Raw genomic sequence first — 16,585 nt, 5'->3', positions numbered from 1 at the left:
TGTTCAAAGCTTCGAAACCAGCTCACACAATGATAAGCATACATACAACCGGAAATATTTGAAATATAGTGCGTTTCCGGCTCATGACACACTCTTGCAGGAATATACCACTTCTATGTACCCTCGTGAACGTACCGCGAGTATGTGTGCAAAAAAAAAACGTATTTGAAGATAAATGTGCCCGAGCACGCACTTAGCTCCTCGTGTACCTTCAACCAAATCAGTGGGGATGAAATTTAGCAGTCCAAAATAATTTTTTTTCCTCCCGTCATCCAAGCCGCAGAAAATACCGGATGTCCCGAAAGCTTCCTCGACGCATGAAAAGCCCTCGGATTCGAGCCCCGCGGTGTGTAGATGTCGGCCACGCCCACCACTGAACCTGCCGGCACGCGAAATTTTGGAGGCCATTTTGGAGGCCCCATTTATGACAGGTGTCATAAATGGGGCGATTCTACGTCATTAGCTTTCGGCCTCTGTTTCTATGTGCTCTGAAATAACAGCTCTTTCGCTATAGCCGCGGTTTATAAACTTATATCCGCATTTGTGCATTATTATTACGATAAACTATAGCAGCAGAGCACAATAGTCGAAAGACGGAGAAAGACACAGCACCGTCCTTACATCTTTGTCCGTTGTTACTAGTTCTTCTAAAACTTGGCAAACTCTTTTAGCGATCGATTCTTATGGATATTGTTAATACGGATGCAATTAGTAACTGGAACGTCACCGCCGTTTTCTAAATATTCCTGTTCTTTTTACGATGATCTCCGTGTGCGTGAGCATAATTTCACTGTCTAGACTGTTTTGTTCGCCGTAGACTGCGCATCGTCTAAGAGGGCTTCTTACAACACGGTCACTGACAAAGTTACTTTTATTGACCCTATCAAATCTTTCTCCATAGTGTTTATTGCAATCGTACATTGTGCTGCGGTAGCTTTAAGTAAATGAAACGCCACCGCCTTTGTCTAAATTTTCCTGCTTTTCTTTCAGTGATTTCAGCATACTTGATACCAGCGTACCGCAGTCTGAACTCTTTTTCTCCTCGAAGACTGTTCATCGGATAAGATGGATTCCTAGAACGCGGTCTCTCATTTAGTTCCTTTTTCACATCCGCACCAAGATCTGCTTTTGTGGCAGCAACCAAAACGGCGGGCAGAACGGGCAGCCCATCTCCGTCGAATCACGTTCCAAGCAGCATCGGCACGTCGGTCAACAAACAACTTTGACGGCTGGTTTTGGGCCGAGACTGTTCTTATAAGCGGACAGGCGCGCAGCAACTTGTGTAAAACTCATGAGAACTTGTTCCTTCCCGTCTTTCAGTTTCCCGCGAACGCTTCATTCTTGTTCTTCCACGCCTTCTCTGGCGCTACCTCCATCGCTTACGATCGTCTTCATCAGCTCCTCTGGGGGCCTGGCTTTGTTTTCTGTCCTTTTCTCGTTCTCAGCAGTATCGGTGTAGGCGCTGGCCGTCTCGAGCGCATTGGGTTATAAGGATGTCTTCGGCGGCACGAACGTTTGTTTGCCAGCGCAGCGTTTTCTTGTGGACTTTGGTAATTGATACTAACGGCTCCGCAGTCGTCCCAGTGCCTCGAGGGAATACTCCCGAGAGGCGTACTATTATTTCGCGATCGGGACGCGAGGGCTCCTGCCGAACATTCGTTTTCACGAGTACGAGGCGGAGTGGAGACAAAAGTAATAGACAGACTCGCGGTGCACGGAAACAAACAGACACACAAAATTCCAACCGCAAGCTGTGGGCTTTCATGCCCTGAAGGCGTGGCCTCAAAAACACGCGCTTTGTGAATGATTTACTCGATCTGCACGAATGTTCCTGTAACGCCGTGGGTTCCTCAACGCATGTGCGTCCACCCGCACAGCGCGGCGATGTTCTCTCTTTGTTTCGATTTTAACCACATGCACTGGCTTCTAACACCAACGAAGCCTCATCGTTTACGCCTTTGTCAACGACTCAAGCTTCAGCCTGATGATGGTCTGTTTATATTTTTTTCAGTTGAATGAGCTAGCGTTCTTACCACCTGTCCCCTCCCTTTCCAATTGAGACACTCTTGTTATAAGGTGCGGTGCAGTGGTCGACACAATCGTGCATCTAGAGCACCGGGTTTACGATATACTGATTGGGAGCAACCAGTCAATGGCATTTCTGTTTTCGATCCCCAGTGAATATTTTCCCCTCATTCGGTTGAATGCGTTCGGAAAACGTGGCTTTCTTATTCAATGGCGGTGTTGCAAAAGACGCCGTAGTGCGGGGTTCCGGATTTATGTTTACCACTTAGAATTATTTAATCTGCATACGAAAGACGCTTTATTCAATCAGTCATGGTGTTCGACGCCCCAAAGCAATACTGGGAATATAAAAAAAAACACCGTAGCGGAGAAGCCCCGAATTTTTGTATGCGGACCGAAATATAAGTACCCAAGTGGCTTTGCAATCATGCCTCATCAGAATGTGACCCTTGCAGAGGGTAATCCAACTCCCTACATCAACGCCATAGCTTCTGAGCCATCATGGCACGTGATAACAAGGTACCACGAACGAGTGAAAAGCAAGGAAATGCTGAAGTGGGGTACTGCTCACCAACCTTTAGGTGTTTCATATGCTATACTTGCGTGGAAACCGGGCTTTGCGAGGCAAGGGTAAGTGGAAATTGCTGGGAAAGGCCTTCATCCTACAACGGACATAAATAGGCTGATGGTGGTGAAAATACTTGCCAGTTGCTTACGTGTTAAGAGCCTTACTCTCGTATTCGGAAATGCGTAGACCTGAACCAAACGACGCCTGTCGCGAACGCGCCCAAGGAAACGCAATGATCGTATTCGGAACGTCCACACCACGCAGACGTCATTTGAATCAAGTAAAGCGTGAGCTTCAAGGTTAGATGCATTTCTGGATACGGGGTTTAGTGTTAATAAGTATAGGAATCACTTGACTGCAGACAAAGACTGATTGCTAACCTTGCGCCCCACAATTTCACGAATGTCCTGCATTGGCAGTGTTTTACGTTTTTGCCCTTAATTATTCTTATTGTCTTGTTCTTTCTTAATCTGTAGAAATAATAGAAGAATAAAAAATAGTAAAACAAGATGATCAATTATTATTGAAGGTACATATGAAGATAACGAAAGAAGGTGAATTAGCGTAGCCCCTAAAACTAAAGTTAGTGGTGTGCCGCTCGTTCAAAACCATAACTCTGCTTGGCTTATCTTGTGTGCGCAGCTAATAGCCTCCGCTAACTCTCGGTCCGCTATCTTTAGAAATCTCTGGTGGTGGTCTGGAATTGCATAACTGATGCAACGTGGACTTTTAACGCGATTAGCATTGTTAGAATACTTCACGAATTTTCTGGGATGTTTGCGTGCTTGTATGTTTCTAACCGTTTTTCCGCCTACTTGGATCACAGGGTACTCTACGGTCTCGTGGGTGGGCCGTTGGCTTGCTGTGCTGATGGAAACATGTGCGAAACTAACGCTTGACAAACTCGGGTCAGTGGTTATGTGCCGTTGGGTATGTGCCGGATTTCAGTGAACCTCTTTGACGCCAACTTGCATCACTGGGCAGGTTTTCAGATGGTCAGAAAAGGTCGGTGTCCAGACCCTCTAAAAGTCAGTCGATTTCTGGAAGAATGAGATTATAGAACAAACAATTTCGGCGCATAAAAAGCACTGCTTCAATAATAAGTGCATACTGTTAGCGCTGATTCCGCAAAAATTGAATGTTACGGTATAATGGGAATACTGAGAGGGTGTAATCAAACGTGGTGACTTGGTTGGCGACTCTTACACTAGGGCGTACTATAGGTGCCCTTACAGGGGTTTTAATTTCGCTTGTAACGCGAACGCATCTTGCAGGCAGTGACATCCTAATAATAGTGATAGTACTATCGTATTACACTCGTTCAGGTGAATCTATCTTCTTTGCATAGGCGTATCTACCGGGGACGGGGGGGGGGGGGGGGGGGAGGAGGGGGTGCATGAGGGGCATTCGCTGCCCCACTGTGGAAAGTGTGTGTGTGGGGGGAGGGAAGGGCATAGTATGTCATTTGCCCCTCCACTTTTGAAAGCGGGCAAGTTCGGCTGCGTGATGGAAAGTCCAACAAAAGTAGAGCTGAAGCTAAATTTTCTTTCTTAATAGAGTCCCCACACGAGTAGTGCTTTTCTTTGCTATGCATCCACTGCTTGGAGAGCGAGGATCGTCTTTTGTGCTTTCTCGGGACGTCCTATAGCAGACGACGTGCGGGATTCGGCATACACCCTCGCGTTGCTGAGAACGCCTGGCACTGAGCAGTTCCCGCTTGAACAAATGCCAGTTCACGCAACTTGCATCATGGCCAGTTTTTTTTTTTCTCTTTTTTTTTGGGGGGGGGACAGCTATATCCGTATTCGAATCAGTTTGTTACATTTAACCTGCGCGCGAGGCGGAGGTCCGGATAAAGCATCATAATCAGCCTCGCCCAACGATTGGTGTGCCTTGCGGCATGAAATCTTTGGATTATCAATTGCTGCAACTTTTTACCTCAAACCAGAGATAGCCTACATAGCGTTGCTCAGTTTATGCACTCAGTATGTTATCACCATCAAAAATATAATGAAACCTCTTACAGGTCTAACTGTCGAATTTCATTTTGTAATCACGACTTATCGTACATATGATCGCGCAAATTACCTTGGTCGAACGCGCAGAGCCACTTCGATACCAATAGAACACTGACTTGAATTTTTTCTAAAGGCATGTGTCCCTTCTGACTTTCACGATTTCATTGTCAGGCTTTTTCTAAATAACAGCTAGACTATTACGTGTTTCCCGGCAGGAGGAAAAAACACAGATATTTCGTATGTTGAAAAAGAAATGAAGGTCACTTTTGTTGACGAGTATTAAAAATTTGCACTCTGTAGGTTGCTTATTTGCTCTGAAAACAGGTATTAAATAGTCAATTTCTCCCAATTTTAATACGTTGTACACGCCATTTAGTTGTCTTCCCCCAGTATCCTCAGTAAAATAGGCGGGGCATGGTGTGTATATTTATTCGAAGTATGAAGAAATGTTCTGAGCGACTATAGCCAGATATCTTTATTCTGTGTAGGTTCATTACAGCGTTTGTAGAAGGTTACTGATTGAAATGTTCCAGGGTGGCATACTGCCGTTAATCAAAATGCTTCCCAGACTCCTGAAACAACAGCACGAGAGACGGTTGAAATCCCGTAAAAATAGAGATAATTTTAAGCGCCATGTGTTGCGGAACTTTCTCTTTCCTGCTTTAAATGCAAGTGTCGCAGATAACTACTAGACCCCCGTTTTTTCCATGTGCTTTCGTGCATCATACGAGATTCGTAGTTTTTTTGTTTCTCCAGTGTCCTAGGTGAGCTAAACAAGGCATCTTGTTTATATTTCGGGAAAATGAGGTTCATGTATGGCCAGTGTGTAGGCAATGTTCCAAATGGCTGGGTTAAACGCGTATTTTTCAGTAGAACATGTACGCACGTGGCCCATAGCGTTATTAGTCTGCTTTACGAGCGGTGTAAAACTTAGACGGCTGCAATGGCATAATTACAACTACAACTGAGGTCAAATTTGGCGAACATAAGGGGTACAATATACCAACACCATGCGCGATGGTAAATGCGTGTTGATCAAATACAGCGCTAAAGAAATTGCAAGCAAATGTTCGAAAGTGACACACTGCTGCTATTCTAGGTTTCCCAATGTCTCAAGAGAACGCTGTGTTCCAGAAATTTTGTACTTTGAAGTACAGGGCAACATGTTAAGTGCATAGTGTCGGGTTGCTTTAACGTTTCTGGCTCATTTCGAAGCGTTACGAATAACTACTGAACCCTCTCTTTTTTTACTTTTTCGTGCGTTACACATTTGTTTCGCCTGATGTTGTCACTGAACTAAAGGAGTCCGCTTCGGTACGTTTGGTGACTGTAAGAACAAGTTAATGGGTGATGTGTAGGTGAAGTTCAGAATAGATGGGTAATTGGTGCTCTCGGAATAAACTACGTATGCAAGCACTCTAGAGTGTTATGCGCGTGTCTAACGAATGGGGAAGAATTGAGCTCGCTGCCCTGGTAGAACTATAAAGCCACCAAAGCTCAATTTAGCCAAAACTTGTGGTATGCTATGGAAAACTATGTGGTTGGATCAAAAACAGCCTTTGTAAAAGAATTATTATTCAAGCGTTAGAGCGTGTCACATGGCCGCTATCAGCTATGCTAGTTACCCCATGTCCCGATATAGCCGTAGCTTACAACACGTTTATGTGTTGTGGAAAAGGGATGGAGGACACGGTAACGGCAATGTGCGACAAATTTTACGTTCCTGGTCCTCTTAGAAGCATTGCACATAATTACTAAGCCGTCGTGTTTCTTTCCTTATTTTCAGGCGTCATTACGCGTTCCGACTTGGTTTCAGCGATGTCCTCGTTGAACTAAACAAGGCGCTTTGTTTACGTTTGGCGAATATGATGCGCGCGTTGTAGGCAACACGCAGATAAACTGCATATACAGGGGACTAATTATGACATTTGCAGTAAATTACGCATTCAAGCGATTCGGAATTTTATTAATGTATTTTTCTAACAAATAATTTATACCATTGCGCCTGGGAGAACCTTGAACTCAAACGATATCAAACCTAGCGGAAGTTCAGCGGGGGGGGGGGGGAGGAAGGGAGAGAGGGAAGACACCATGGTAAATCATCAAGTTAGCAACAAACTAGCCTATCCAAGTATCTTAACCATGATAAATGCTATGGCGAGGTAACATGTGTGTTGATGAATTACTGGCTTTTTAAAAATTCCCAAAAAGAAAGGCAAAAGAAGAGTGGGCAAGTTTTCAAACGGAACAGTCATACGGGCGACATATTAAAGTTTGCGGTACAATTACAAGAAAGTAAAACATTTATTGCAGCTGTTCAAAAGAAACAGCTTCGCTAGAAATCGAGTGGTACTTCTCCAAAGTCGTACACAACTGTTGCATTTTTTATTGTGAATATTGCAAGTAATTTATGTTGATAGCACTTCCTTGCGTATAACCTCGGCAATACTATTACCTAAACTACCGATGCATTTATGCTGTAGTCTTAAACACCAAGTACAATTCTTTGGTTAATTATTGAAATTGCTTGTCGGAAATGTGCATTGTTTATGCGTGCTGTACTGCTGCTACTGGGTTGTATCCGGGACCTCTGTGAGGCACTCATTGACTTTTGTTCCTGCAGAAACGTTTTGATATATATTGTCTTGAAAGCAGTTAGTTTTGGGGCACAGTCTGGGTGCGCCGACGGCTCGTAGCTTTGCGTGTGCTGTGTCCTCGGCGCTCAGTTTGTGTTGAAGCGATAGACAGCACGAAGGTCACTTCGCTCGCTGCTGCTGCCGCGCTGCCTCACGCCACTGTCTTGACAGCGAGTGTCCGCCGGCATCGAGTTTGATGCGTGAATGTCTGCCTGTGCAACCTTACACCATGCTTTACACCAGTTATACAAGTTTATAAGGCTGATAAAACTACTATCCTTATTTATTATGGCTGTCTACTAATTTGCAATTCGATATCGCAATCGATGCTCGATTCACGATCGCTATCGGTACACCACTGCTTCTCTGCCTCTTTTTCCGGGCTTTGACATCGATATATGGCTATGTAGACCTTGGGACGGGTCTACGACACAGCGGTGCAGCATAGAGGGGAAGCATGAAGAACATTTACAAGGTATAGAAGAGTTACAAGCATAAAATACCTCTCGCCAAATAGACAAGGCGGGAAATCTGTCGAAGCGCTAACATGCATGGTCATGTTCCATTACTTCTGTACGTATACCTCTGCCCACGCTGTTTCCTTCACCACTCGCAAAACGTCGCATCAGTTCCGCAAGTCATCACTTGATCCACGTCGCATACCATGAGACCATGGAACTTGCGTTTGCATTTAGGCAGGAGGTGCAAACTTGTTCGTGTGTCGGAAACAAAATAGAACTGCGCGAACAACGTGCCTTTTTGGATAATATTTAGTTTAGTCGAACGATTCAAGAAAACTTCGCTTAATGTGAATTACAGGAAGTGCGTTGGATCTGTCGCAAATTTTTGCTCCACGCGCTCATCTGCCAACGTACCCCTTTCTTTGGCTATACCGATGTCCAGAATATGAGTCTCTATTAATCTCGTATATGACTGATTTCGAATATGAAATCAGTTGAATTATATCTGGGACAGACCCAGTTTACATAGTCTCTAGAACCAGCCGCCATCTCCGGAATCAGCTCAGTTTACCTCAAGATGTCTGCGGAATCGGCCCAGCTTTCACAACACCATCGCCCAGTGCGTGCTATTTTACTATTACGTTTCCTTCCGATGGGGCCACTTTACTCGGCAAGAAACCAGCCAATGGTTAGACATGAAATTCGGAGAATTAGGTATAGAAAGCTTTGCTTTAGAAAGGTACAAGCCCAGCTCATTGCCATTATACCTCAGTTTCCTCGATTACACTCCACTCTTGCGTTGCGGAGCCTGCAAAAACAAAATTCACGAAGAACATGTCGCAGATTATTAACTGAGTAAGCGAAGTAACGCAAAGGTTCATTGGATTATTCAATGATTTCAATTTATTTCTTCCTACATTAACAATAGTTACTCTCCAAGAAGGCAAGAAGAATTACGTCCGACGGGAACCAATGCTAATCAGACGCATCTCACATCGCACCGAAAGTCATCAACGAAGTATTTCTCGAAGTGCTTGTTAGTATCAGCTGTCAACGATTTTTTTCTTTCCTTCTTCGTTTATATATATATATATATATATATATATATATATATATATATATATTGCTTGCGTTCCGCACTTGTTTTGGCAGAATAACGATGCCGTCCTGTGGCCACGTCGAGGACGCCGTTCTGCCAACGCTCTTTCGCTGAGGATGCGTGTTGCGGCAAATTTACGTAGCGCCACGTGCCACACCGCCGCAATCGTCCAGGAGCCACTGCAAGCTGAGCAAGGCGAAACAAGCCGTCGGAAACGTTGGCGCCTTTCTCCTCACTCCTGCCTCTCCTCTGTGACGCCTGCGTGACGTCAGAGAAACCCGGAACACTCCGAAACGCCGGCGCAACCATCCTGTTCTCGTGACGTACCTACGCTCTGCTGGCTCCGCCCTTAGCGAGGCTCTCTCCATCACGAAATGCCGTGTTTATTTTAAGACTAATAAGTTAGCACGTATGGCCATATTTAGCACTATTGTAATAGCTTTTTGTGCGTTTTTGCCACATGGTCATTTCTTATATAACGTTATTTGCACGACTTGATTTACAAATACGATGTGTATTTTAGCTCTTGTAGTACCTTAATATAGCAACAAAAGAAAGAATTTAAAAAGAGACAGTGGTGAAGGCTATGTGCCACACAATCCAAAGTATAACAGCGCAACTTCTTGAACGAAGACGCAACCAAAGAACAGACCTCCGCTCTTTCGTTGTGTCATTGTTGAAGAAATTGCGCTGTTATACCTTGGAAATTAAGCGAGTGCAAATATATTTGTCTGGCACACGTTAATTAAAATCAGCAGTAGCCATTTCCTGTTATTTATACTTTCCTAACTCATTCAGGCTCATAACGGAATGATCGATTATACACAATAATGTGAGGGTCATAACGGCCGAGGCAAGAACGCATCGCGATGTATGCTGGCAAGCAATGCACTGTGGCCGGCTTTAGACGCAGGACCTTGACATTTTATTAACTTTTTTTTTCGGCAAGACTGCCATATAAGGTCGCACTCAGCTGTGCTAAGCTCTCCCTTTTCCTTTCTTCTTTTAGTGCTCTTGACTGTGACTGTTTTTTTAGACGTGACTGTGCAGTAATACCGAAAAGTCTAGCCCATCGCCTACCCCATTGCTCCGTGTCAGAGAAAAAAATTTCTCCCACCCCTTCGTCCTTTTCGCGACAGGACACCCTAACGCCCATTGAAGTGTTAGAGGAGACGATTGTCACCTTTTCTTTTTTAAAGTTATTCCACACGGTGTAATGCACCAACACGCGCTGTTCGCGTTCCAAGGCTCCTACCGCTCTGTTTTCTCGCGGAGGAAAGCTATCCCGACTACCACTGCCACTACTTCAAAGCCTGCCAGATTTAAGTCCTCTGCAAACTTCTCAACGCCTTCCTACTTCACGAGGGAGCCGCAAAGATATCCCCTCTTTACTAGGCGGCATTTACCGTTGATGTGGCTGTTTGTAGAGGCTCTGATGCCGTTGCACAAAGGACACCCGGTGGCCAGAGTGATTCACGTAGCGTGTTGTATTTCTGGAGCGGGCACAGTGCCTTTTTCTATATTTAGCTCAGAGTGGGATCCTGCGAGCAAAGTCCTGTGTTTTCCGAAGAGTGGAACGGCGAGCCGTTGCATAAGCGAACTGCCTGACACCACGCTGGCTGTGCAAAAAGCAGCCATCCGACGACGGATACTTTGACACTTTGTTTGTAACATTTGAGCTGAACTTCGTATCTTGTGATTTTCCAGTTTAAGCCTTTCACTTTAGGTGCGCGAAACTGCCGAGTATGCTGTAAGCGAAATAACAGTTTGAATTTCTTCTTATGGCTAAAATAGCGCGAGTGGTTATTTTAGTCGTCTGTTTCCATCATAACACTCATTGAGCGTCGGCCAAGCACAAGCTCTGGCGCTTGGACGGTCTATGAAGGCCGAATGGGTATCGAAACGCTAGAGTGATATTGCTGCCTGAATGGCTTGAGCTTAAATGAAGCTTCATCGCCAGGAAGCCTTTCATTTCATTCTACAATTAGCAGACGACGAAGTTCGCACTTCGACATTCGAAACTCGCGTTTTTTCAAAGTGCAATAGGTCATAGGGCTTCTTCAATGCATTACGATAAAGCAACTGCTAATAACCATAGTTGGGACATCTACTAATTTACACGTTTTACCTCTTCCAGATCGATATATTACTGTAGTTGTCACAGCAGCTTCAAACGTTCTTTTTGTTCTTCGTTTAACAGTGAGTAACGTGCCTTATATCGGGACACAGGCTTTGACACAATAGAAAATTATAGAGAGAGGGAGGCACAGAAGATCTGTATTGGAAGGTGAAGTCTTTTTTTAAATTTTTAACCCGTATTCGTATGATTTCTGGCATGCTACTATGCATCCAGCGATGCCATAAGCGTGAGCCGAGCTCTATGGCATTAAGGCGGGTGCTCTTCTTCTGTGGGTGCTTTGGTGTAGTCTTCAAGACGCTGGCTCATATGAACGGACTTGAAAGCAGCCCTGTAATATTTATATATATATATATATATATATATATATATATATATATATATATATATATATATATATATATATATATATATATATATATATATATATATATATATATATATATATATATATATATATACACACACATGGAACCTGCGAAAGTTGTCTAAAAGCCAACACGCTTTCTGTTGCGATTCAAACGCAAACAGCAAAAAAAAAAACATAGTTGGAGAGAAACAGTGCCAATGGAAAGTTACGTAAAGTAAGATCGGAAGTCTTATTTCCTTCCTTGAATTGCTTGCCGCTAACAGTGGTTATAAACAAGGAAGTGCGCCCATCGCGTTCGCATGCTCGTCCGTCCGCCAACCTCGGCTACACCCTAGCTGGGTAACCCTTAGTATAGGTGAACAAATTCGCATTTATAAGGTATATTGTAACTAATATATTATAAGTTACATTGTAACTAATACAAAATATAAAATACGTTGTAACCATTATATTACAAGGTACATTGTAACCAATATAAAATAAAAGGTACATTGTTACCCTTGAAAAATATGCAGCTTTAGAGGTTACGCTGTAGTCTTTTATTTTCTAAAAGCAAATGTAACCTCTAAAGGATGTGTTAAATTTAGGGGTTACTTCAGTAACTTATACGGATATTTTCTTCTTGATTGCATTCTATTTTTATAGCCAAACTAGAAAATTTGCACTGTTCCACTACAAGATATTGCCATCTCGAATTGGGGCGATATTGTCATGCCTGCCATCTGGCTATCTTCTCACCTCCGATTATAGTTATGCTGGTGTTTAAATTGTGGGACTATAAAAGAAGAGACTTTCACTGTCAATGCATTTCATTGAAGCTTTAAAGAGAGCATGTAATTTGCTCGGATTGGTATCGACCCAAACATTTTTCTTTCAGTCCCATAATTCAAACTTCTACATGACAATCTGTGGCGAAAAGAAATCAGAGGCAACTGACAGGCATCACAATGTTGGCTCCATTCGAGATGCAGAACATTTTTAATCATGACGCCATGATAGATTTTATAGGTTAGCTATAACAATACAGCGCAATCACAATAAAGACATCTGGATAAATAGCCGAAGTAACCCCTAAATTTAATATACCCTTTGGGGGACAGTTCCTGCTTGACGGCTAATATAACTCAGCTGTAAGTTTCTAACATATACTGCCTCTAATTTAATGTCCCTCTAAAACATGTGGAAGCCAAAAATACCTTCAGTTCCTAGAGTATTACATACTTGTGCAGAAAAGCCACTATTTATTAAAAATCCATCTTCCAAAGGCACAAAATTACTTGAAGTACACTCAATGAAGAAAAACACTTGGGGAAGCAACATATGCATGAGTATTGTAGATTGGCCATAATAATTTATTTCAGGTGAGCAAGATCATACTGCAAAGCGCTGCTGGCAATAATATTGTGACAATGAGTTGTTTTAATGTAGTTGAAGGCAATGTCATTATTTCGCTTCCTAACTGTGCACCTAGCCTTTGTAATAAGCTGTCCCGTTTAATATTCTGTGAATGTTCTCGAAAAATAAGTTGGAGTACTCTCAGGTACGAAATTCTTTATTACAAGTTTTTTGTTCAACAAGGTCTGATACAAGAATACCATCCATGAGGCCTCCCATATACAGTCATTGAAGCACAACTGTGTGAAATGACAAACATCAGAATTGATGCTACTTAATAACTGCAATACTAGATTTCTGCACAGGCACAGATATATATATATACCGATCTGCTCACTGAGCAAAGTGCAAATAGAGTGCATTACATTATGCAAAACAACCATCTACGTGGGTGAATTAAATGCTTAAGCTATGTTTATAAGAAATTCTGAGGCCTATGAATACACAAATGAAATAAAATTAACCAGCCTTCACCACAAGGGAGAGGAACAGATGACTAGAGCAAGTAAATGCACTGCTTGTGACTAGAAGTAAACAATGTATGACGTGAAAAAAAACAGCTGCTTATGGTGTGCGCCTCTCCCACCTTTGGAGCTAACCAACCGCATTGAAGTAAATCCCACACTATGTTGTTTTCTTCTTTCACTTCAGAGTTGGTGAAAAACATGAAAAGCAGCGCGAACAGCACTACTCCCTAGATTACATTTTTACTGCTTAGGAGCGCAAAGAGACGTTTCAGACGGGTAGAAAGCAGTCCTTTCACTAGCTTGTCTCCTGGCAGCACAACTTTTTGCACGAGAGCAAGTATTTGGTAAAATGCAAATGGATATTCCAGGTTCTTAACATAATATGCCAAAAGGCAAAAAATAAGTGCCCGTTGTATTCCAGACGTGGAGACAGTGATGACTTCGGCTTGGCTGCCAGCAAAAATACATGTCTTGTCAGGAGCGCAGTAAATGTGAGGTGCTGTTACTTGGAGCTCATCAGCTGGCAATGCCATCTATGAAAAGAAATTAAAGATGACATAAACCACTGCCCGAAATTTATTTATGTAGTTTAGAGCACGGCATGCATGACGCATTTTCCCACATAATAAAACAAAGAGATGTACGAACAAGGGCAAAAGGAGAGAAGTCAGCTAGAAAAGCTGGGCAGGTGTGTTACTCACAGTCAACATGCATTGACTGTGCCTTAGTAGTTTGGACTTCCTAACTCACTGAAAACAACTAACGCTCAAAACTCGCATCTGTAGCCTAGTGTAGGTTGAGCCAGTTCCCCTGCGTTGTTCTCTTAAAAGTTCGCATCTCTTTACGCAAAACAATATCCACTGTCAAACGTTAAACACGAACGAGAGCACGGATACCTGTCCAGCTCAGCTGCATTGCACGGCTCCCGACGGCAGACGACGGGCGCGGCTGTGCTCGCATCACTGCCGACGGCGCCGCTAATATTAGCGTATTTTCTGCATTGTGTATAATTATTGCGAAGAGCGACAGCAACGGTATGAAATATTGCGGCTTGTGAGCGTCGGTGATTCATTCCGAAGCGCCATAAGCCTTCGCTTCGACGTGAACCGGAAAAAGCCTAGCGACGATATCGGCGCCGCCGAGCGATAAGCGGCGGTAAGGCTGCCGACGTTGCCAGAACGACCACTCCTCGGTCGCTACTTCACTGTACGGATGCGACACAAATGGGTCCCGGTAACATCATATGATCACATCCTATCTACGGCAAGTAAATCTCACCGTTCGCGAGGAAAGCCGCCGTCGAACGGCGGCCCGCGAACGGCGCGCGGCGGCCTGCCGTGCCGGTAACGTGGACGAGCCCTAAAGTGTCGTTTTTGAGCGTGGAAGAAACACGGATGCATTTCCGCGCAAATCGCTGTTTACCCCTTTGCTTTCTCTCTCTCTTTTTTTTTTTGCACTTCCCTGACCTATAATGAAAGAAAAGCTGCAGTCTAGCTATATGCTGAATACAGACAAACCAGTACAATGCAAGAACACTTACCAAGTCCGTCTATTTTCCCATGCGATCCGGGGCTGTGGTCGCAGTAGTCACAGCGAACGTTCGCCGAAATGAGGACACTGAAGCGCTTACAGTCACAAAATGGCTCTTTGCAGCGGCCGCGCATTATCCCAAACAAAGTCTCTGTTCGTCACTGCCATTGCCACTGACAAAATTGGCGCCGAAACTAGCAACAAAACACACATCACGGAGGAAGGAAACTAAGGAGAGGCCCTACCCCCTCCGCGCGCTAGAAGAAAAGTGTGGCGGAAATGACGTAGTAGGTTCTCATTTTCTTGCTGCTTTTTTATTTTTTTTTTTTTTTTTGCTCTATGGCCACGCCTTTTGGGCCACAATGGCGGCGTTGTTATGGTTTTGAGCGCTCACACTTGTTGCTTTGGTAGGTTTCGTGCCGTGGCAAAGGCGCTGTGTGGGCGGGTTTGCGTTAGTCACCGTGTCTTGTTGCGCTGTATTACCTGCACCGTGCTCTGTCGGGTGTTGCGCGTGCGCGCGCGCTCCGCGCGCGAAACAACGCGCAGCGCGGCGTGGTTTCGCGAAAGATGTAAACAAGAGAGGAGGGTGGCCCAAAAGGCGGAGCATCGCCATGAGCAACGCCAACTTCCGGCTTCACTTTTGCTTCACAAAGAGTGACGTCAGGGCCTCTCCTTAGTTTCCTTCCTCCGTGACACACATACACACACGGAGCATACACAGCTCACAGCGCCATGTTTGCAACTACTTCCCGTCATGCAATGCTAAAGCTATATACGGAAACGCGGAGAGATGACATAAAAACATGGCCGCTGCTTCTGTACTGAAGTACAGTAACTGAAGCACGATTCGGACATTCTGATCCGGCTGCACATATTCAAACGAAAACAGGTTCGTTGAGGGTAAAACAAAAACACAAACTTATGGACATAGTACGCTTTTGGAAACAATGCTGCTGCATTGAACAGAATTATTCTTTATAGCTATCATGGTGGTAGAACTTCAGCCAACTGTACTTTTCATCTGTCTACACGGCTCCGTGGTAATGGAGCGGCTGTATGCGGCTTTTCCGGGCTGGGTTTGCTGCGCTGACATGCATTGGCGCGTTGCATCAACCGTGTTGCTGCTGTACAATATAGGGAAATGTGGCGTGTTGCAGACGTTGACTCGTACCGTTGCTGAGTGCACAAAAAATAATGGGAGAAACGTGCCAAGCGTTTTAATGATTGCATTTTGTTTGCTCCGAATCCGCACCTCGGCTGCAAAGATTGTTTGCTAAAATGCTCAGTTAATATATCTTCCGTTGGGGCAACACTCATTAAATTCTTTGGACGCTTTCTAGGCAACGACGCATTGCGCTGGGTGGCTGTAATATGAGGAAAATGTTCGTACATCAGTCTGCGATTGAGCTTGCTCCATGAATGCACCCAACCAAATTCGCACTGAGTAAACACGGCAAAAGGCCCTTCTAGGTTCCTACCATATAATAATAATAACCATGCTTCTTTTTTCTCCCCTCATGAAGAAGGCAGAAGTGCCAGAGGAGCATTATTTTATCATGTTATAAGCTAAACGTATGTCAAAAGGGCTCCCCAATCCGTGAATGTGAGACCCATAAGAAACAACAAAAACACTTGCGGCGGCATGTGTCGGCAGCGGCATGCGACGGCAACGAGACAGATTTCTGCAGGACACATGTAGGGTCTGTGAAAAGCGCTAATTGTATATAACACTTGCTCAGTCGATGGTTGTACTTCCCGCAAGAATCGTCATTATTCTTGCAGAACGTTCTTTTCCCGCGGCCTACTTCCGATATGCGGCTCTGCCGGCTCAATGAGTAATTTGCTCTCACTCAAAATTTGCGACTGAACACCCGTACAA

This window comes from Dermacentor variabilis, chromosome 4 (assembly GCF_050947875.1).
Source record: "Dermacentor variabilis isolate Ectoservices chromosome 4, ASM5094787v1, whole genome shotgun sequence".
Taxonomy (NCBI): Eukaryota; Metazoa; Arthropoda; class Arachnida; order Ixodida; family Ixodidae; genus Dermacentor; species Dermacentor variabilis.
Note: the sequence above shows the minus strand (reverse complement) of the source record.